Source organism: Gorilla gorilla, chromosome 17 (assembly GCF_029281585.2).
Source record: "Gorilla gorilla gorilla isolate KB3781 chromosome 17, NHGRI_mGorGor1-v2.1_pri, whole genome shotgun sequence".
Taxonomy (NCBI): Eukaryota; Metazoa; Chordata; class Mammalia; order Primates; family Hominidae; genus Gorilla; species Gorilla gorilla.
The window spans coordinates 3,049,301-3,074,596 of NC_073241.2; positions in this window are offsets into that span (position 1 = coordinate 3,049,301).

The window sequence follows — 25,296 nt, forward strand, 5'->3', positions numbered from 1 at the left end:
CATTCGATTCCATTCCATTCCATTCCATTCCATTCCATTCCATTCCATTCCATTCGATTCCATTCCATTCCATTCCATGGCATTCCATTCCATTCCATTCCATTCCATTCCATTCCATTCCGTTCTAGTCTGGTTGATTCCATTCCATTCCATTGCATTCCATTCCATTGCATTGCATTCCATTCCATTCCATTCCATTCCATTCCATTCCATTCCATTCTTTCTATTCCATTCCATTCTACTCCATTGAATTCCATTCCATTCCATTCAATTTCATTCCATTCCATTCCTTTCCAATCCATTTAGTTCTACTCGGGTTGATTCCATTCCATTCCATTCCATTCCATTCCATTCCATTCCATTCCATTCCATTCCATTCCATTCCATTCCATTACTTTCCATTCCATTCCATTCCAATCCATTCCATTCTACTCGGGTTGACTCCATTCCATTCCATTCCACTCCATTCCATTCCGTTATATTCCATTCTATTCCATTCGATTCCGTTCGATTCCATTCCATTCCATTCCATTCTATTCCATTCCATTCGATTCCATTCCATTCCATTCCATTCCATTCCATTCCATTCCATTCCATTCCAATCCATTCCATTCTACTCGGGTTGATTCCATTCCATTCCATTCCATTCCAATCCATTCCATTCAATTCCATTCCATTCCATTCCATTCCATTCCATTCCATTCCATTCCTTTCTATTCCATTCCATTCCATTCCATTCCATTCCATTCCATTCCATTCCATTCCATTCCATTCCGTTCTACTCCTGTTGATTCCACTCCATTCCATTCCCTTCCATTCCATTCCATTCCATTCCATTCCATTCCATTGCATTCCATTCCAACCCATTCTTTTCTACTCGGGTTGATTCCATTCCATTCCATTCCATTCCATTCCATTCCATTCCATTCCATTCCATTCCATTCCATTCGATTCAATTCCATTCCATTTCATTCCAAACCGTTCCATTCTACTCGGGTTCATCATTCCATTCCATTCCATTCCATTCCATTCCACTCGGGTTCATTCCATTCCATTCCATTCCATTCCATTCCATTCCATTCCATTCCATTCCATTCCGTTCTACTCAGGTTGATTTCCATTCCATTCCATTCCATTCCATTCCATTCCATTCCATTCCATTCCACTCGGGTTGAGCATTCCATTCGATTCCATTCCATTCCATTCCATTCCATTCCATTCCATTCCAATCCACTCGGGCTCATTCCATTCCATTCCATTCCATTCCATTCCATTCCATTAAATTCCATTCCATTCCGTTCTACTCGGGTTGATTTCCATTCCATTCCATTCCATTCCATTCCACTCCATTCCATTCCATTCCATTCCATTCCATTCCATTCCTTTCCATTTATTCCATTCCGTTCTACTCGGGTTGATTCCATTGAGTTTGGTTCCGTTCCGTTCCGTCCCGTCCCGTCCCGTCCCGTCCCGTCCCGTTCCGTTTTACTCGGGTTGATTCCTTTGCATTCCGTTCCGCTCGTTTCCATTCCGTTCCATTCCGTTCAACGCGGGTTGGTTCAATTCCATTCTATTCTATTCTATTCCTTTCCATTCCATTCCATTCTACTCGGGTTGATTCTATGCCGTTCCATTCCGTTCCATTCCGTCCCATTCCGACCCGTCCCATCCCGTCCCGTCCCGTCCCATCCCGTTCCGTTCCACATGGGTTGATTCAATTCCTTTCGGTTACATTGAATTCCATTCCATTCCATTCTACTCGGATTGATTCCATTCCATTCCATTCCATTCCATTCCATTCCATTCCATTCCATTCCAATCCATTCCATTCTACTCGGGTTGATTCCATTCCATTCCATTCCATTCCATTCCATTCCATTCCATTCCATTCCATTCCATTCCATTCAGTTTCATTCCATTCCATTCCATTCCATTCCATTCCATTCCATTCCATTCCATTCCATTCGATTCCATTCCATTCCATTCCATTCCGTTCTACTCGGGTTGATTCCATTCTATTCCATTCCATTCCGTTCGATTCCATTCGATTCCATTCGATTCCGTTCCATTCCATTCCATTCCCTTCCATTCCATTCTATTCCATTGAATTCCATTCCATTGCATTCCATTCCATTCCATTCCATTCCATTCCATTCCATTCCATTCCGTTCTACTCTGATTGACTCCATTCCACTCCATTCGATTCCATTCCATTCCATTCCATTCCATTCCAATACATTCCATTCTACACTGGTTGATTCCATTCCACTCTGGTTGATTCCATTCCATTCCATTCCATTCCATTCCATTCCATTCCATTCCATTCCATTCCATTCCATTCCATTCCATTCGTCTCCATTCGATTCCATTCGATTCCATTCCATTCTATTCCATTGAATTCCATTCCATTCCATTCCATTCCATTCCATTCTATTACATTCCATTCCATTCCATTCCGTTCTACTCGGGTTGATTCCATTCCATTCCATTCCATTCCATTCCATTCCATTCCACTCCATTCCATTCGATTCCATTCGATTCCATTCCATTCCATTCCATTCCATTCCAATCCATTCCATTCTACTCGGGTTGATTCCATTCCATTCCATTCCATTCCATTCCATTCCATTCCATTCCGTTGAATTCCATTCGATTCCATTCGATTCCATTCCATTCGATTCCATTCGATATCATTCGATTCCATTCCTTCCCATTCCATTCCATTCCATTCCATTCCGTTCTACTCGGGTTGATTCCATTCCATTCCATTCCATTCCATTCCATTCCATTCCATTCCATTCCATTCCATTCCATTCCATTCCATTCCATTCCATTCCATTCCATTCCATTCGATTCCATTCCATTCCATTCCATTCCAATCCATTCCATTCTACTCCGGTTGATTCCATTCCATTCCATTCCATTCCATTCCATTCCATTCCATTCCATTCCATTCCACTCGATTCCATTCCATTCTTTCCATTCCATTCCAATCCATTCCATTCTTCTTGGGAGGATTCCATTCCATTCCATTCCATTCCATTCCATTCCATTCCATTCCATTCCATTCCATTCCATTCCATTCCATTCCATTCCATTCCATTTGATTCCATTCCATTCCATTCCATTCCATTCCATTTCATTCCATTCCTTTCCATTCCATTCCGTTCTAGTCGGGTTGATTCCATTCTATTCCATTCCATTCCATTCCATTCCATTCCATTCCATTCCATTCTATTCTATTCCATTCTACTCCATTGAATTCCATTCCGTTCCATTCTATTCCATTCCATTCCATTCCTTTCCATTCCATTTAGTTCTACTCTGGTTGATTCCATTCCATTCCATTCAATTCCATTCCATTCCATTCCATTCCATTCCATTCCATTCCATTCTATTCCTTTCGATTCCATTCCATTCCATTAAATTCCATTCCATTCCATTCCATTCCATTCCATTCCATTCCATTCCTTTCCATTCCATTCCATTCCGTTCTACTCGGGTTGATTCCACTCCATTCCATTCCATTCCATTCCATACCATTCCATTCGATTCCATTCCATTCCATTCCATTCCATTCCATTCCATTCCATTCCATTCCATTCTGTTCTACTTGGGTTGATTACACTCCATTCCATTCCATTCCATTCCATTCTATTCCATTTCATTCCATTCGATTCCATTCTATTCCATTCGATTCCATTCCATTCCATTTCATTTTATTCCATTCCATTCCATTCCACTCTATTCCATTGAATTCCATTCCATTCAATTCCATTCCATTTCATTTTATTGCATTCCATTCCATACCATTCTATTCCATTGAATTTCATTCCATTCCTTTCCATTCCAATCCATTCCATTCTACTCGGGTTGATTCCATTCCATTCCATTCCATTCCATTCCATTCGATTCCATTCCATTCCATTGCATTCCATTCCATTCCGTTCTACTCGGGTTGATTCCACTCCATTCCATTCCATTCCATTCCATTCCATTCCATTCCATTCCAATTCTTTCGTTTCCATTCCAACCAATTCCGTTCTACTCGGATTGATTCCATTCCATTCCATTCCATTCCATTCAATTCCATTCCATTCCATTCGATTCCATACGATTCCATTCCATTCCATTCCATTCCATCCCATTTCATTCCAAACCATTCCATTCTACTCGGGTTCATCATTCCATTCCATTCCATTCCATTCCATTCCACTCGGGTTCTTTCCATTCCATTCCATTCCATTCCATTCCATTCCATTCCTTTCCATTCCATTCCGTTCTACTCAGGTTGATTTCCATTCCATTCCATTCCATTCCATTCCATTCCATTCCATTCCATTCCATTCCATTCCGTTCCATTCCACTCCATTCCATTCTACTCGTGTTGATTCCATGCCGTTCCGTTCCGTTCCATTCCGTCCCATCCCGACGCATCCCGTCCCGTTCCGTCCCGCCAAATTCCGTTCCTTTCTGATCGGGTTGATTCCGTTCCATTCCGTTCCGTTCCTTTCCGTTCCATTCCATTCCGTTACACGCGGGTTGATTCAATTCCATTCTATTACATTGAATTCCATTCCATACCATTCCATTCCATTCTACTCGGATTGATTGAATTCCATTCCATTCCATTCCAGTCCATTCCAATCCATTCCATTCTACTCGGGTTGATTCCATTCCATTCCATTCCATTCCATTCCATTCCATTCCATTCCATTCAATTGCGTTCCATTCGATTCGATTCCATTCCATTCCATTCCATTCCATTCCAATCCATTCCATTCTACTTGGGTTGATTCCATTCCATTCCATTCCATTCCATTCCATTCCATTCGATTCCATTCGATTCCATTCCATTCCATTCCATTCCATTCCATTCCATTCCATTCCATTCCATTCTGTTCTACTCGGGTTGATTCCACTCCATTCCATTCCATTCCATTCCATTCTATTCCATTCCATTCCATTCGATTCCATTCCATTCCATTTCATTTTATTCCATTCCATTCCATTCCATTCTATTCCATTGAATTCCATTCCATTCTATTCCATTCCATTCCATTCAGTTTCATTCCATTCCATTCCATTCCATTCCATTCCATTCCATTCGATTCCATTCCATTCCATTCCATTCCATTCCATTCCATTCCATTCCGTTCTACTCGGGTTAATTCCATTCTATTCCATTCCATTCCATTCCATTCCATTCCATTCCATTCCATTCCATTCCATTCCCTTCCATTCCATTCTATTCCATTGAATTCCATTCCATTCCATTCCATTCCATTCCATTCCATTCCATTCCATTCCGTTCTACTCTGATTGACTCCATTCCATTCCATTCCATTCCATTCCATTCCATTCCATTCCATTCCATTTCATTCCATTCCATTCCATTCCAATACATTCCATTCTACTCTGGTTGATTCCATTCCATTCCATTCCATTCCATTCCATTCCATTCCATTCCATTCCATTCCATTCGTCTCCATCCGATTCCATTCGATTCCATTCCATTCTATTCCATTGAATTCCATTCCATTCCATTCCATTCCATTCCATTCCATTCCATTCCATTCCATTCCATTCCATTCCATTCCTTTCCATTCCATTCCATTCCATTCCATTCCGTTCTACTCGGGTTGATACCATTCCATTCCATTCCATTCCATTCCATTCCATTCCACTCCATTCCATTCGATTCCATTCGCTTCCATTCCATTCCATTCCATTCCATTCCAATCCATTCCATTCTACTCGGGTTGATGCCATTCCATTCCATTCCATTCCATTCCATTCCATTGCATTCCATTCGATTCCATTCGATTCCATTCCATTCGATTCCATTCGAGATCATTCGATTCCATTCCATCCCATTCCAATCCATTCCATTCCATTCCGTTCTACTCGGGTTGATTCCATTCCATTCCATTTCATTCCATTCCATTCCATTCCATTCCATTCGATTCCATTCGATTCCATTCCATTCCATTCCATTCCAATCCATTCCATTCTACTCGGGTTGATTCCATTCCATTCCATTCCATTCCATTCCATTCCATTCCATTCCATTCCATTCGATTCCACTCGATTCCATTCCATTCTTTCCATTCCATTCCAATCCATTCCATTCTACTCGGGTGGATTCCATTCCATTCCATTCCATTCCATTCCACTCCATTCGATTCCATTCCATTCCATTCCATTCCATTCCATTCCATTCCATTCCATTCCATTCCGTTCTAGTCGGGTTGATTCCATTCTATTCCATTCCATTCCATTCCATTCCACTCCATTCCATTCCATTCCATTCCATTCTATTCCATTCCATTCTACTCCATTGAATTCCATTCCATTCCATTCTATTCCATTCCATTCCATTCCTTTCCATTCCATTTAGTTCTACTCGGGTTGATTCCATTCCATTCCATTCCATTCCATTCCATTCCATTCCATTCCATTCCATTACTTTCCATTTCATTCCATTCCAATCCATTCCATTCTACTCGGGTTGACTCCATTCCATTCCATTCCTTTCCATTCCATTCCGTTCCATTATAATCCATTCCATTCCATTCGATTCCGTTCGATTCCATTCCATTCCATTCCATTCCATTCCATTCAATTCCATTCGATTCCATTCGATTCCATTCCATTCCATTCCATTCCAATCCATTCCATTCTACTCGGGTTGATTCCATTCCATTCCATTCCATTCCATTCCATTCCATTCCATTCCATTCCATTCTATTCCTTTCGATTCCATTCCATTCCATTAAATTCCATTCCATTCCCTTCCATTCCATTCCATTCCATTCCATTCCATTCCATTGCATTCCGTTCTACTCGGGTTGATTCCACTCCATTCCATTCCATTCCATTCCATTATATACCATCCCATTCGATTCCATTCCATTCCATTCCATTCCATTCCATTCCATTCCATTCCATTCCATTCCATTCCATTCCATTCCATTCCATTCCGTTCTAGTCGGGTTGATTCCATTCTATTCCATTCCATTCCATTCCATTCCATTCCATTCGATTCCATTCCATTCCATTCCATTCTATTCCATTCCATTCTACTCCATTGAATTCCATTCCATTCCATTCAATTCCATTCCATTCCATCCCTTTCCATTCCATTTACTTCTACTCGGGTTGATTCCATTCCATTCCATTCCATTCCATTCCATTCCATTCCATTCCATTCAATTCCATTCCATTCCGTTACTTTCCATTCCATTCCGTTCCAATCCATTCCATTCTACTCGGGTTGACTCCATTCCATTCCATTCCTTTCCATTCCATTATATTCCATTCTAATCCATTCGATTCCGTTCGATTCCATTCCATTCCATTCCATTCCATTCCATTCCATTCCATTCCATTCGATTCCATTCCATTCCATTCCATGGCATTCCATTCCATTCCATTCCATTCCATTCCATTCCGTTCTAGTCTGGTTGATTCCATTCCATTCCATTGCATTCCATTCCATTCCATTGCATTCCATTCCATTCCATTCCATTCCATTCCATTCCATTCCATTCCATTCTATTCCATTCCATTCTACTCCATTCAATTCCATTCGATTCCATTCGATTCCATTCCATTCCATTCCATTCCAATCCATTCCATTCTACTCGGGTTGATTCCATTCCATTCCATTGCATTCCATTCCATTCCATTGCATTCCATTCCATTCCATTCCATTCCATTCCATTCCATTCCATTGCATTCTATTCCATTGAATTCCATTCCATTCCATTCCATTCCATTCCATTCCATTCCATTCCATTCCATTCCATTCCATTCCATTCCATTACTTTCCATTCCATTCCATTCCAATCCATTCCATTCTACTCGGGTTGACTCCATTCCATTCCATTCCACTCCATTCCATTCCGTTATATTCCATTCTATTCCATTCGATCCCGTTCGATTCCATTCCATTCCATTCCATTCTATTCCATTCCATTCGATTCCATTCCATTCCATTCCATTCCATTCCAATCCATTCCATTCTACTCGGGTTGATTCCATTCCATTCCATTCCATTCCAATCCATTCCATTCCATTCCATTCCATTCCATTCCATTCCATTCCATTCCATTCCATTCCTTTCTATTCCATTCCATTCCATTCCATTCCATTCCATTCCATTCCATTCCATTCCATTCCGTTCTACTCGGGTTGATTCCACTCCATTCCATTCCCTTCCATTCCATTCCATTCCATTCCATTGCATTCCATTGCATTCCATTCCAACCCATTCTTTTCTACTCGGGTTGATTCCATTCCATTCCATTCCATTCCATTCCATTCCATTCCATTCCATTCCATTCCATTCGATTCCATTCCATTCCATTTCATTCCAAACCGTTCCATTCTACTCGGGTTCATCATTCCATTCCATTCCATTCCATTCCATTCCACTCGGGTTCATTCCATTCCATTCCATTCCATTCCATTCCGTTCTACTCAGGTTGATTTCCATTCCATTCCATTCCATTCCATTCCATTCCATTCCATTCCACTCGGGTTGAGCATTCCATTCGATTCCATTCCATTCCATTCCATTCCATTCCATTCCATTCCAATCCACTCGGGCTCATTCCATTCCATTCCATTCCATTCCATTCCATTCCATTCCATTCAATTCCATTCCATTCCGTTCTACTCGGGTTGATTTCCATTCCATTCCATTCCATTCCATTCCACTCCATTCCTTTCCATTCCATTCCATTCCATTCCATTCCTTTCCATTTATTCCATTCCGTTCTACTCGGGTTGATTCCATTGAGTTTGGTTCCGTTCCGTTCCGTCCCGTCCCGTCCCGTCCCGTCCCGTTCCGTTTTACTCGGGTTGATTCCTTTGCATTCCGTTCCGCTCGTTTCCATTCCGTTCCATTCCGTTCAACGCGGGTTGGTTCAATTCCATTCTATTCTATTCTATTCCTTTCCATTCCATTCCATTCTACTCGGGTTGATTCTATGCCGTTCCATTCCGTTCCATTCCGTCCCATTCCGACCCGTCCCATCCCGTCCCGTCCCGTCCCATCCCGTTCCGTTCCACATGGGTTGATTCAATTCCTTTCGGTTACATTGAATTCCATTCCATTCCATTCTACTCGGATTGATTCCATTCCATTCCATTCCATTCCATTCCATTCCATTCCATTCCAATCCATTCCATTCTACTCGGGTTGATTCCATTCCATTCCATTCCATTCCATTCCATTCCATTCCATTCCATTCCATTCCATTCCATTCCATTCAGTTTCATTCCATTCCATTCCATTCCATTCCATTCCATTCCATTCCATTCCATTCGATTCCATTCCATTCCATTCCATTCCGTTCTACTCGGGTTGATTCCATTCTATTCCATTCCATTCCGTTCGATTCCATTCGATTCCATTCGATTCCGTTCCATTCCATTCCATTCCCTTCCATTCCATTCTATTCCATTGAATTCCATTCCATTGCATTCCATTCCATTCCATTCCATTCCATTCCATTCCATTCCGTTCTACTCTGATTGACTCCATTCCACTCCATTCGATTCCATTCCATTCCATTCCATTCCATTCCAATACATTCCATTCTACACTGGTTGATTCCATTCCACTCTGGTTGATTCCATTCCATTCCATTCCATTCCATTCCATTCCATTCCATTCCATTCGTCTCCATTCGATTCCATTCGATTCCATTCCATTCTATTCCATTGAATTCCATTCCATTCCATTCCATTCCATTCCATTCTATTACATTCCATTCCATTCCATTCCGTTCTACTCGGGTTGATTCCATTCCATTCCATTCCATTCCATTCCATTCCACTCCATTCCATTCGATTCCATTCGATTCCATTCCATTCCATTCCATTCCATTCCATTCCATTCCATTCCATTGAATTCCATTCGATTCCATTCGATTCCATTCCATTCGATTCCATTCGATATCATTCGATTCCATTCCTTCCCATTCCATTCCATTCCATTCCATTCCGTTCTACTCGGGTTGATTCCATTCCATTCCATTTCATTCCATTCCATTCCATTCCATTCCATTCCATTCCATTCCATTCGATTCCATTCCATTCCATTCCATTCCAATCCATTCCATTCTACTCGGGTTGATTCCATTCCATTCCATTCCATTCCATTCCATTCCATTCCATTCCATTCCATTCCATTCCATTCGATTCCACTCGATTCCATTCCATTCTTTCCATTCCATTCCAATCCATTCCATTCTACTTGGGAGGATTCCATTCCATTCCATTCCATTCCATTCCATTCCATTCCATTCCATTCCATTCCATTCCATTCCATTCCATTCCATTCCATTTGATTCCATTCCATTCCATTCCATTCCATTCCAATTCATTCCATTCCTTTCCATTCCATTCCGTTCTAGTCGGGTTGATTCCATTCTATTCCATTCCATTCCATTCCATTCCATTCCATTCCATTCCATTCTATTCCATTCCATTCTACTCCATTGAATTCCATTCCATTCCATTCTATTCCATTCCATTCCATTCCTTTCCATTCCATTTAGTTCTACTCTGGTTGATTCCATTCCATTCCATTCAATTCCATTCCATTCCATTCCATTCCATTCCATTCCATTCTATTCCTTTCGATTCCATTCCATTCCATTAAATTCCATTCCATTCCATTCCATTCCATTCCATTCCATTCCATTCCTTTCCATTCCATTCCATTCCGTTCTACTCGGGTTGATTCCACTCCATTCCATTCCATTCCATTCCATACCATTCCATTCGATTCCATTCCATTCCATTCCATTCCATTCCATTCCATTCCATTCCATTCTGTTCTACTCGGGTTGATTACACTCCATTCCATTCCATTCCATTCCATTCTATTCCATTTCATTCCATTCGATTCCATTCTATTCCATTCGATTCCATTCCATTCCATTTCATTTTATTCCATTCCATTCCATTCCATTCTATTCCATTGAATTCCATTCCATTCAATTCCATTCCATTTCATTTTATTGCATTCCATTCCATACCATTCTATTCCATTGAATTTCATTCCATTCCTTTCCATTCCAATCCATTCCATTCTACTCGGGTTGATTCCATTCCATTCCATTCCATTCCATTCCATTCGATTCCATTCCATTCCATTGCATTCCATTCCATTCCGTTCTACTCGGGTTGATTCCACTCCATTCCATTCCATTCCATTCCATTCCATTCCATTCCATTCCAATTCTTTCGTTTCCATTCCAACCAATTCCGTTCTACTCGGATTGATTCCATTCCATTCCATTCCATTCCATTCAATTCCATTCCATTCCATTCGATTCCATTCGATTCCATTCCATTCCATTCCATTCCATCCCATTTCATTCCAAACCATTCCATTCTACTCGGGTTCATCATTCCATTCCATTCCATTCCATTCCATTCCACTCGGGTTCTTTCCATTCCATTCCATTCCATTCCATTCCATTCCATTCCATTCCATTCCATTCCGTTCTACTCAGGTTGATTTCCATTCCATTCCATTCCATTCCATTCCATTCCATTCCATTCCATTCCATTCCATTCCATTCCATTCCGTTCCATTCCACTCCATTCCATTCTACTCGTGTTGATTCCATGCCGTTCCGTTCCGTTCCATTCCGTCCCATCCCGACGCGTCCCGTCCCGTTCCGTCCCGCCAAATTCCGTTCCTTCCTGATCGGGTTGATTCCGTTCCATTCCGTTCCGTTCCTTTCCGTTCCATTCCATTCCGTTACACGCGGGTTGATTCAATTCCATTCTATTACATTGAATTCCATTCCATACCATTCCATTCCATTCTACTCGGATTGATTGAATTCCATTCCATTCCATTCCAGTCCATTCCAATCCATTCCATTCTACTCGGGTTGATTCCATTCCATTCCATTCCATTCCATTCCATTCCATTCCATTCAATTGCGTTCCATTCGATTCGATTCCATTCCATTCCATTCCATTCCATTCCAATCCATTCCATTCTACTTGGGTTGATTCCATTCCATTCCATTCCATTCCATTCCATTCCATTCGATTCCATTCGATTCCATTCCATTCCATTCCATTCCATTCCATTCCATTCCATTCCATTCCATTCTGTTCTACTCGGGTTGATTCCACTCCATTCCATTCCATTCCATTCCATTCTATTCCATTCCATTCCATTCCATTCCATTCCATTCCATTTCATTTTATTCCATTCCATTCCATTCCATTCTATTCCATTGAATTCCATTCCATTCTATTCCATTCCATTCCATTCAGTTTCATTCCATTCCATTCCATTCCATTCCATTCCATTCCATTCGATTCCATTCCATTCCATTCCATTCTATTCCATTGAATTCCATTCCATTCCATTCCATTCCATTCCATTCCGTTCTACTCGGGTTAATTCCATTCTATTCCATTCCATTCCATTCCATTCCATTCCATTCCATTCCATTCCATTCCATTCCATTCCATTCCCTTCCATTCCATTCTATTCCATTGAATTCCATTCCATTCCATTCCATTCCATTCCATTCCATTCCATTCCATTCCATTCCGTTCTACTCTGATTGACTCCATTCCATTCCATTCCATTCCATTCCATTCCATTCCATTCCATTCCATTTCATTCCATTCCATTCCATTCCAATACATTCCATTCTACTCTGGTTGATTCCATTCCATTCCATTCCATTCCATTCCATTCCATTCCATTCCATTCCATTCCATTCGTCTCCATTCTATTCCATTCGATTCCATTCCATTCTATTCCATTGAATTCCATTCCATTCCATTCCATTCCATTCCATTCCATTCCATTCCATTCCTTTCCATTCCATTCCATTCCATTCCATTCCGTTCTACTCGGGTTGATTCCATTCCATTCCATTCCATTCCATTCCATTCCATTCCACTCCATTCCATTCGATTCCATTCGATTCCATTCCATTCCATTCCATTCCATTCCAATCCATTCCATTCTACTCGGGTTGATGCCATTCCATTCCATTCCATTCCATTCCATTCCATTCCATTGCATTCCATTCGATTCCATTCGATTCCATTCCATTCGATTCCATTCGAGATCATTCGATTCCATTCCATCCCATTCCAATCCATTCCATTCCATTCCGTTCTACTCGGGTTGATTCCATTCCATTCCATTTCATTCCATTCCATTCCATTCCATTCCATTCGATTCCATTCGATTCCATTCCATTCCATTCCATTCCAATCCATTCCATTCTACTCGGGTTGATTCCATTCCATTCCATTCCATTCCATTCCATTCCATTCCATTCCATTCCACTCGATTCCATTCCATTCTTTCCATTCCATTCCAATCCATTCCATTCTACTCGGGTGGATTCCATTCCATTCCATTCCATTCCATTCCATTCCATTCCATTCCACTCCATTCGATTCCATTCCATTCCATTCCATTCCATTCCATTCCATTCCATTCCATTCCATTCCATTCCATTCCATTCCGTTCTAGTCGGGTTGATTCCATTCTATTCCATTCCATTCCATTCCATTCCACTCCATTCCATTCCATTCCATTCCATTCTATTCCATTCCATTCTACTCCATTGAATTCCATTCCATTCCATTCTATTCCATTCCATTCCATTCCTTTCCATTCCATTTAGTTCTACTCGGGTTGATTCCATTCCATTCCATTCCATTCCATTCCATTCCATTCCATTCCATTCCATTCCATTCCATTCCATTCCATTCCATTCCATTACTTTCCATTCCATTCCATTCCAATCCATTCCATTCTACTCGGGTTGACTCCATTCCATTCCATTCCATTCCATTCCATTCCATTCCATTCCATTATAATCCATTCCATTCCATTCGATTCCGTTCGATTCCATTCCATTCCATTCCATTCCATTCCATTCAATTCCATTCAATTCCATTCGATTCCATTCGATTCCATTCCATTCCATTCCATTCCAATCCATTCCATTCTACTCGGGTTGATTCCATTCCATTCCATTCCATTCCATTCCATTCCATTCCATTCCATTCCATTCCATTCCATTCCATTCTATTCCTTTCGATTCCATTCCATTCCATTAAATTCCATTCCATTCCATTCCATTCCATTCCATTCCATTCCATTCCATTCCATTCCATTGCATTCCGTTCTACTCGGGTTGATTCCACTCCATTCCATTCCATTCCATTCCATTATATACCATCCCATTCGATTCCATTCCATTCCATTCCATTCCATTCCATTCCATTCCATTCCATTCCATTCCATTCCATTCCATTCCATTCCGTTCTAGTCGGGTTGATTCCATTCTATTCCATTCCATTCCATTCCATTCCATTCCATTCCATTCGATTCCATTCCATTCCATTCCATTCTATTCCATTCCATTCTACTCCATTGAATTCCATTCCATTCCATTCAATTCCATTCCATTCCATCCCTTTCCATTCCATTTACTTCTACTCGGGTTGATTCCATTCCATTCCATTCCATTCCATTCCATTCCATTCCATTCCATTCCATTCCATTCCATTCCATTCCATTCCCTTCCATTCCATTCTATTCCATTGAATTCCATTCCATTCCATTCCATTCCATTCCATTCCATTCCATTCCATTCCATTCCGTTCTACTCTGATTGACTCCATTCCATTCCATTCCATTCCATTCCATTCCATTCCATTCCATTCCATTTCATTCCATTCCATTCCATTCCAATACATTCCATTCTACTCTGGTTGATTCCATTCCATTCCATTCCATTCCATTCCATTCCATTCCATTCCATTCCATTCCATTCCATTCGTCTCCATTCTATTCCATTCGATTCCATTCCATTCTATTCCATTGAATTCCATTCCATTCCATTCCATTCCATTCCATTCCATTCCATTCCATTCCATTCCTTTCCATTCCATTCCATTCCATTCCATTCCGTTCTACTCGGGTTGATTCCATTCCATTCCATTCCATTCCATTCCATTCCATTCCACTCCATTCCATTCGATTCCATTCGATTCCATTCCATTCCATTCCATTCCATTCCAATCCATTCCATTCTACTCGGGTTGATGCCATTCCATTCCATTCCATTCCATTCCATTCCATTCCATTGCATTCCATTCGATTCCATTCGATTCCATTCCATTCGATTCCATTCGAGATCATTCGATTCCATTCCATCCCATTCCAATCCATTCCATTCCATTCCGTTCTACTCGGGTTGATTCCATTCCATTCCATTTCATTCCATTCCATTCCATTCCATTCCATTCGATTCCATTCGATTCCATTCCATTCCATTCCATTCCAATCCATTCCATTCTACTCGGGTTGATTCCATTCCATTCCATTCCATTCCATTCCATTCCATTCCATTCCATTCCATTCCACTCGATTCCATTCCATTCTTTCCATTCCATTCCAATCCATTCCATTCTACTCGGGTGGATTCCATTCCATTCCATTCCATTCCATTCCATTCCATTCCATTCCACTCCATTCGATTCCATTCCATTCCATTCCATTCCATTCCATTCCATTCCATTCCATTCCATTCCATTCCGTTCTAGTCGGGTTGATTCCATTCTATTCCATTCCATTCCATTCCATTCCACTCCATTCCATTCCATTCCATTCCATTCTATTCCATTCCATTCTACTCCATTGAATTCCATTCCATTCCATTCTATTCCATTCCATTCCATTCCTTTCCATTCCATTTAGTTCTACTCGGGTTGATTCCATTCCATTCCATTCCATTCCATTCCATTCCATTCCATTCCATTCCATTCCATTCCATTCCATTCCATTCCATTCCATTCCATTACTTTCCATTCCATTCCATTCCAATCCATTCCATTCTACTCGGGTTGACTCCATTCCATTCCATTCCATTCCATTCCATTCCATTCCATTATAATCCATTCCATTCCATTCGATTCCGTTCGATTCCATTCCATTCCATTCCATTCCATTCCATTCAATTCCATTCAATTCCATTCGATTCCATTCGATTCCATTCCATTCCATTCCATTCCAATCCATTCCATTCTACTCGGGTTGATTCCATTCCATTCCATTCCATTCCATTCCATTCCATTCCATTCCATTCCATTCCATTCCATTCCATTCCATTCTATTCCTTTCGATTCCATTCCATTCCATTAAATTCCATTCCATTCCATTCCATTCCATTCCATTCCATTCCATTCCATTCCATTGCATTCCGTTCTACTCGGGTTGATTCCACTCCATTCCATTCCATTCCATTCCATTATATACCATCCCATTCGATTCCATTCCATTCCATTCCATTCCATTCCATTCCATTCCATTCCATTCCATTCCATTCCATTCCATTCCATTCCGTTCTAGTCGGGTTGATTCCATTCTATTCCATTCCATTCCATTCCATTCCATTCCATTCCATTCGATTCCATTCCATTCCATTCCATTCTATTCCATTCCATTCTACTCCATTGAATTCCATTCCATTCCATTCAATTCCATTCCATTCCATCCCTTTCCATTCCATTTACTTCTACTCGGGTTGATTCCATTCCATTCCATTCCATTCCATTCCATTCCATTCCATTCAATTCCATTCCATTCCGTTACTTTCCATTCCATTCCATTCCAATCCATTCCATTCTACTCGGGTTGACTCCATTCCATTCCATTCCTTTCCATTCCATTATATTCCATTCTAATCCATTCGATTCCGTTCGATTCCATTCCATTCCATTCCATTCCATTCCATTGCATTCCATTCCATTCCATTCCATTCCATTCCGTTCTACTCGGGTTGATTCCATTCCATTCCTTTCCATTCCATTCCATTCCATTCCATTCCATTCCATTCCATTCCATTCCATTCCATTCCATTCCCTTCCATTCCATTCCATTCCAATCCGTTCCATTCTACTCGGGTTGATTCCACTCCATTCCATTGCATTCGACTCCATTCGATTCCATTCGATTCCATTCCATTCCATTCCGTTCCATTCCATTCCATTCCATTCCATTCTAATCCATGGAATTCCATTCCATTCCATTCCATTCCATTCCATTCCATTCCATTCCATTCCATTCCATTCCATTCCGTTCTACTCGGGTTGATTCCATTCCATTCCATTCCATTCCATTCCATTCCATTCCATTCCATTCCATTCCAATCTATTCCATTCTATTCAATTCGATTCCATTCGATTCCATTCAATTCCATTCAATTCCATTCCATTCCATTCCAATCCATTCCATTCTACTCGGGTTGATTCCATTCCATTCCATTCCATTCCATTCCATTCCATTCCATTCCATTCCATTCCATTCCATTCCATTCGATTCCATTCGATTCCATTCCATTCCATTCCATTCCATTCCATTCCATTCCATTCCATTCCATTCCAATCTATTCCATTCGATTCCATTCCATTCCATTCCATTCCATTCCATTCCATTCCATTCCAATCCATTCCATTCTACTCGTGTTGATTCCCTTCCATTCCATTCCACTCCATTCCATTCCATTCCATTCCATTCCATTCCATTCCATTCCATTCCATTCCATTCCATTCCATTCCGTTCTACTCGGGTTGATTCCATTCTATTCCATTACATTCCATTCGATTCCATTCGATTCCATTCGATTCCTTTCCATTCCATTCCATTCCATTCCATTCCATTCCATTCTATTCCATTCCATTCCATTCCATTCCATTCCATTCCATTCCAATCCATTCCCTTCCGTTCTATTCGGGTTGATTCCATTCCATTCCATTCCATTCCATTCCATTCCATTCCATTCCATTCCATTCCATTCCATTCCATTCCATTCCATTCTATTGCATTCCATTCGATTCCATTTGATTCCATTCCATTCCATTCCATTCCATTCCATTCCATTCCATTCCATTCCATTCCATTCTATTCCATTCCATTCCATTCTGTTCCATTCTATTCCATTCCATTCCATTCCGTTCCACTCGGGTTGATTCCATTCTATTCCATTCCATTCCATTCGATTCCATTCGATATCATTCGATTCCATTCCATTCCATTCCATTCCATTCCATTCCATTCCATTCTATTCCATTCCATTCCATTCCATTCCATTCCATTCTATTCCATTCCATTCCATTCCGTTCTACTCGGGTTGATTCCATTCCATTCCATTTCATTCCATTCCATTCCATTCCATTCCATTCGATTCCATTCGATTCCTTTCCATTCCATTCCATTCCAATCCATACCATTCTACTCGTTTTGATTCCATTCCATTCCATTCCATTCCATTCCATTCCATTCCATTCCATTCCACTCGATTCCATTCCATTCCATTCCATTCCATTCCAATCCATTCCATTCTACTCGGGTGGATTCCATTCCATTCCATTCTTTTCCATTCCATTCCATTCCATTCCATTCCATTCCATTACATTCCATTCGGTTCCACTCCATTCCATTCCATTCCATTCCATTCCATTCCATTCCATTCCATTCCATTCCATTCCGTTCTAATCGGGTTGATTCCATTCTATTCCATTCCATTCCATTCCATTCCATTCAATTCCATTCCATTCCATTCCATTCCATTCCATTCTATTCCATTCCATTCTACTCCATTGAATTCCATTCCATTCCATTCTATTCCATTCCATTCCATTCCTTTCCATTCCATTTAGTTCTACTCGGGTTGATTCCGTTCCATTCCATTCCATTCCTTTCCATTCCATTCCAATCCATTCCATTCCATTACTTTCCATTCCATTCCATTCCAATCCATTCCGTTCTACTCGGGTTGACTCCATTCCATTCCATTCCATTACATTACATTCCATTATATTCCATTCCATTCCATTCGATTCCGTTCGATTCCATTCCATTCCATTCCATTCCATTCCATTCCATTCCATTCCATTCGATTCCATTCCATTCCATTTGATTCCATTCCATTCCATTCCATTCCATTCCATTCCATTCCAATCCATTCCTTTCTACTCGGGTTGATTCAATTCCATTCCATTCCATTCCATTCCATTCCATTCCATTCCATTCCATTCCTTTCGATTCCATTCCTTTCCATTCCATTCCATTCCATTCCATTCCATTCCATTCCATTCCGTTCTACTCTGGTTGATTCCACTCCATTCCATTCCATTCCATTCGATTCCATTCCATTCCAATCCATTCCAATCCATTCCATTCTACTCGGGTTGATTCCATTCCATTCCATTCCATTCCATTCCATTCCATTCCATTCCATTCCATTCCATTCCATTCCATTCCATTCTATTCCTTTCGATTCCATTCCATTCCATTAAATTCCATTCCATTCCATTCCATTCCATTCCATTCCATTCCATTCCATTCCATTCCATTCCATTCCATTCCGTTCTACTCGGGTTGATTCCACTCCATTCCATTCCATTCCATTCCATTATATAACATCCCATTCGATTCCATTCCATTCCATTCCATTCCATTCCATTCCATTCCATTCCATTCCATTCCATTCCATTCCATTCCGTTCTAGTCGGGTTGATTCCATTCTATTCCATTCCATTCCATTCCATTCCATTCCATTCCATTCGATTCCATTCCATTCCATTCCATTCTATTCCATTCCATTCTACTCCATTGAATTCCATTCCATTCCATTCAATTCCATTCCATTCCATCCCTTTCCATTCCATTTAGTTCTACTCGGGTTGATTCCATTCCATTCCGTTCCATTCCATTCCATTCCATTCCGTTCAATTCCATTCCATTCCGTTACTTTCCATTCCATTCCATTCAAATCCATTCCATTCTACTCGGGTTGACTCCATTCCATTCCATTCCTTTCCATTCCATTATATTCCATTCTAATCCATTCGATTCCGTTCGATTCCATTCCATTCCATTCCATTCCATTCCATTGCATTCCATTCCATTCCATTCCATTCCATTCCGTTCTACTCGGGTTGATTCCATTCCATTACTTTCCATTCCATTCCATTCCATTCCATTCCATTCCATTCCATTCCATTCAATTCCATTCCCTTCCATTCCATTCCATTCCAATCCATTCCATTCTACTCGGGTTGATTCCATTCCATTCCATTGCATTCGACTCCATTCGATTCCATTCGATTCCATTCCATTCCATTCCGTTCCATTCCATTCCATTCCATTCCATTCTATTCCATTGAATTCCATTCCATTCCATTCCATTCCATTCCATTCCATTCCATTCCATTCCATTCCATTCCATTCCATTCCATTCCGTTCTACTCGGGTTGATTCCATTCCATTCCATTCCATTCCATTCCATTCCATTCCATTCCATTCCATTCCATTCCAATCTATTCCATTCTATTCAATTCGATTCCATTCGATTCCATTCAATTCCATTCAATTCCATTCCATTCCATTCCAATCCATTCCATTCTACTCGGGTTGATTCCATTCCATTCCATTCCATTCCATTCCATTCCATTCCATTCCATTCCATTCGATTCCATTCGATTCCATTCCATTCCATTCCATTCCATTCCATTCCATTCCATTCCATTCCAATCTATTCCATTCGATTCCATTCCATTCCATTCCATTCCATTCCATTCCATTCCATTCCAATCCATTCCATTCTACTCGTGTTGATTCCCTTCCATTCCATTCCACTCCATTCCATTCCATTCCATTCCATTCCATTCCATTCCATTCCATTCCATTCCATTCCATTCCATTCCGTTCTACTCGGGTTGATTCCATTCTATTCCATTACATTCCATTCGATTCCATTCGATTCCATTCGATTCCTTTCCATTCCATTCCATTCCATTCCATTCCATTCCATTCTATTCCATTCCATTCCATTCCATTCCATTCCATTCCATTCCAATCCATTCCCTTCCGTTCTATTCGGGTTGATTCCATTCCATTCCATTCCATTCCATTCCATTCCATTCCATTCCATTCCATTCCATTCCATTCCATTCTATTGCATTCCATTCGATTCCATTCCATTCCATTCCATTCCATTCCATTCCATTCCATTCCATTCCGTTCCATTCCATTCCATTCTATTCCATTCCATTCCATTCTGTTCCATTCTATTCCATTCCATTCCATTCCGTTCCACTCGGGTTGATTCCATTCTATTCCATTCCATTCCATTCGATTCCATTCGATATCATTCGATTCCTTTCCATTCCATTCCATTCCATTCCATTCCATTCCATTCTATTCCATTCCATTCCATTCCATTCCATTCCATTCTATTCCATTCCATTCCATTCCATTCCGTTCTACTCGGGTTGATTCCATTCCATTCCATTTCATTCCATTCCATTCCATTCCATTCCATTCCATTCCATTCCATTCCATTCGATTCCATTAAATTCCATTCCATTCCAATCCATTCCATTCTACTCGGGTTGATTCCATTCCATTCCATTCCATTCCATTCCATTCCATTCCATTCCATTCCATTCCATTCCATTCCATTGCATTCCATTCCACTCGATTCCATTCCATTCCATTCCATTCCATTCCAATCCATTCCATTCTACTCGGGTGGATTCCATTCCATTCCATTCTTTTCCATTCCATTCCATTCCATTCCATTCCATTACATTCCATTCGGTTCCATTCCATTCCATTCCATTCCATTCCATTCCATTCCATTCCATTCCATTCCCTTCTAATCGGGTTGATTCCATTCTATTCCATTCCATTCCATTCCATTCCATTCAATTCCATTCCATTCCATTCCATTCCATTCCATTCTATTCCATTCCATTCTACTCCATTGAATTCCATTCCATTCCATTCTATTCCATTCCATTCCATTCCTTTCCATTCCATTTAGTTCTACTCGGGTTGATTCCATTCCATTCCATTCCATTCCTTTCCATTCCATTCCAATCCATTCCATTCCATTACTTTCCATTCCATTCCATTCCAATCCATTCCATTCTACTCGGGTTGACTCCATTCCATTCCATTCCATTACATTACATTCCATTATATTCCATTCCATTCCATTCGATTCCGTTCGATTCCATTCCATTCCATTCCATTCCATTCCATTCCATTCCATTCCATTCGATTCCATTCCATTCCATTCCATTCCATTCCATTCCATTCCAATCCATTCCATTCTACTCGGGTTGATTCAATTCCATTCCATTCCATTCCATTCCATTCCATTCCATTCCATTCCTTTCGATTCCATTCCTTTCCATTCCATTCCATTCCATTCCATTCCATTCCATTCCATTCCATTCCATTCCATTCCGTTCTACTCGGGTTGATTCCACTCCATTCCATTCCATTCCATTCCATTCCATTCCATTCCATTCCATTCCATTCCTTTCCATTCCAACGCATTCCGTTCTACTCGGGTTGATTCCATTCCATTCCATTGAATTCCATTCCATTCCATTCCATTCCATTCCATTCCATTCCATTCCATTCCATTCCATTCCATTCGATTCCATTCCATTCCATTCCATTCCAAACCATTCCATTCTACTCGGGTTCATCATTCCATTCCATTCCATTCCATTCCATTCCACTCGGGTTCATTCCATTCCATTCCATTCCATTCCATTCCATTCCATTCCATTCCACTCGGGTGCATTCCATTCCATTCCATTCCATTCCATTCCATTCCATTCCATTCCGTTCTGCTCAGGTTGATTTCCATTCCATTCCATTCCATTCCATTCCATTCCATTCCATTCCATTCCATTCCGTTCTACTCGGCTTGAATCCATTGAGTTCCGTTCCGTTCCTTTCCGTCCCGACACGTCCCGTCCCGTCCCGTCCCGTCCCGTCCCGTCCCGTGCCGTTTTACTCGGGTTGATTCCTTTCCATTCCGTTCCGCTCGTTTCCTATACGTTCCATTCTGTTCCACGCGGGTTGGTTCAATTCCATTCTATTCTATTCTATTCCTTTCCCTTCCATTCCATTCCATTCCATTCCATTCTACTCGGGTTGATTCCATGCCATTCCGTTCCGCTCCATTCCGTTCCACGCGGGTTGGTTCAATTCCATTCTATTCTATTCTATTCCTTTCCCTTCCATTCCATTCCATTCCATTCCATTCTACTCGGGTTGATTCCATGCCATTCCGTTCCGTTCCATTCCGTCCCATCCCGACCCGTCCCATCCCGTCCCGTCCCGTCCCATCCCGTTCCGTTCCACATGGGTTGATTCAATTCCTTTCGGTTACATTGAATTCCATTCCATTCCATTCTACTCGGATTGATTCCATTCCATTCCATTCCATTCCATTCCATTCCATTCCATTCCATTCCATTCCATTCCATTGCGTTCCATTCGATTCGATTCCATTCCATTCCTTTCCATTCCATTCCAATCCATTCCATTCTACTTGGGTTGATTCCATTCCATTCCATTCCATTCCATTCGATTCCATTCAATTCCATTCCATTCCATTCCATTCCATTCCATTCCATTCCATTCCATTCCATTCCATTCCATTCCATTCCACTCGATTCCATTCCATTCCATTCCATTCCATTCCAATCTATTCCATTCGATTCCATTCCATTCCATTCCATTCCATTCCATTCCATTCCACTCGATTCCATTCCATTCCATTCCATTCCATTCCAATCTATTCCATTCGATTCCATTCCATTCCATTCCATTCCATTCCATTCCATTCCAATCTATTCCATTCGATTCCATTCCATTCCATTCCATTCCATTCCATTCCATTCCATTCCAATCCATTCCATTCTACTCGTGTTGATTCCCTTCCATTCCATTCCACTCCATTCCATTCCATTCCATTCCATTCCATTCCATTCCATTCCATTCCATTCCATTCCATTCCATTCCATTCCATTCCATTCCGTTCTACTCGGGTTGATTCCATTCTATTCCATTACATTCCATTCGATTCCATTCGATTCCATTCGATTCCTTTCCATTCCATTCCATTCCATTCCATTCCATTCCATTCCATTCCATTCCATTCCATTCCATTCCATTCCAATCCATTCCCTTCCGTTCTATTCGGGTTGATTCCATTCCATTCCATTCCATTCCATTCCATTCCATTCCATTCCATTCCATTCCATTCTATTGCATTCCATTCGATTCCATTCGATTCCATTCCATTCCATTCCATTCCATTCCATTCCATTCCATTCCATTCCATTCCATTCTATTCCATTCCATTCCATTCTGTTCCATTCTATTCCATTCCATTCCATTCCGTTCCACTCGGGTTGATTCCATTCTATTCCATTCCATTCCATTCGATTCCATTCGATATCATTCGATTCCATTCCATTCCATTCCATTCCATTCCATTCCATTCCATTCCATTCCATTCTATTCCATTCCATTCCATTCCATTCCATTCCATTCTATTCCATTCCATTCCATTCCGTTCTACTCGGGTTGATTCCATTCCATTCCATTTCATTCCATTCCATTCCATTCCATTCCATTCGATTCCATTCGATTCCATTCCATTCCATTCCATTCCAATCCATTCCATTCTACTCGGGTTGATTCCATTCCATTCCATTCCATTCCATTCCATTCCATTCCATTCCATTCCATTCCATTCCATTCCACTCGATTCCATTCCATTCCATTCCATTCCATTCCAATCCATTCCATTCTACTCGGGTGGATTCCATTCCATTCCATTCTTTTCCATTCCATTCCATTCCATTCCATTCCATTACATTCCATTCGGTTCCATTCCATTCCATTCCATTCCATTCCATTCCATTCCATTCCATACCATTCCATTCCATTCCATTCCGTTCTAATCGGGTTGATTCCATTCTATTCCATTCCATTCCATTCCCTTCCATTCAATTCCATTCCATTCCATTCCATTCCATTCCACTCTATTCCATTCCATTCTACTCCATTGAATTCCATTCCATTCCATTCTATTCCATTCCATTCCATTCCTTTCCATTCCATTTAGTTCTACTCGGGTTGATTCCATTCCATTCCATTCCATTCCTTTCCATTCCATTCCAATCCATTCCATTCCATTACTTTCCATTCCATTCCATTCCAATCCATTCCATTCTACTCGGGTTGACTCCATTCCATTCCATTCCATTACATTACATTCCATTATATTCCATTCCATTCCATTCGATTCCGTTCGATTCCATTCCATTCCATTCCATTCCATTCCATTCCATTCCATTCCATTCGATTCCATTCCATTCCATTCGATTCCATTCCATTCC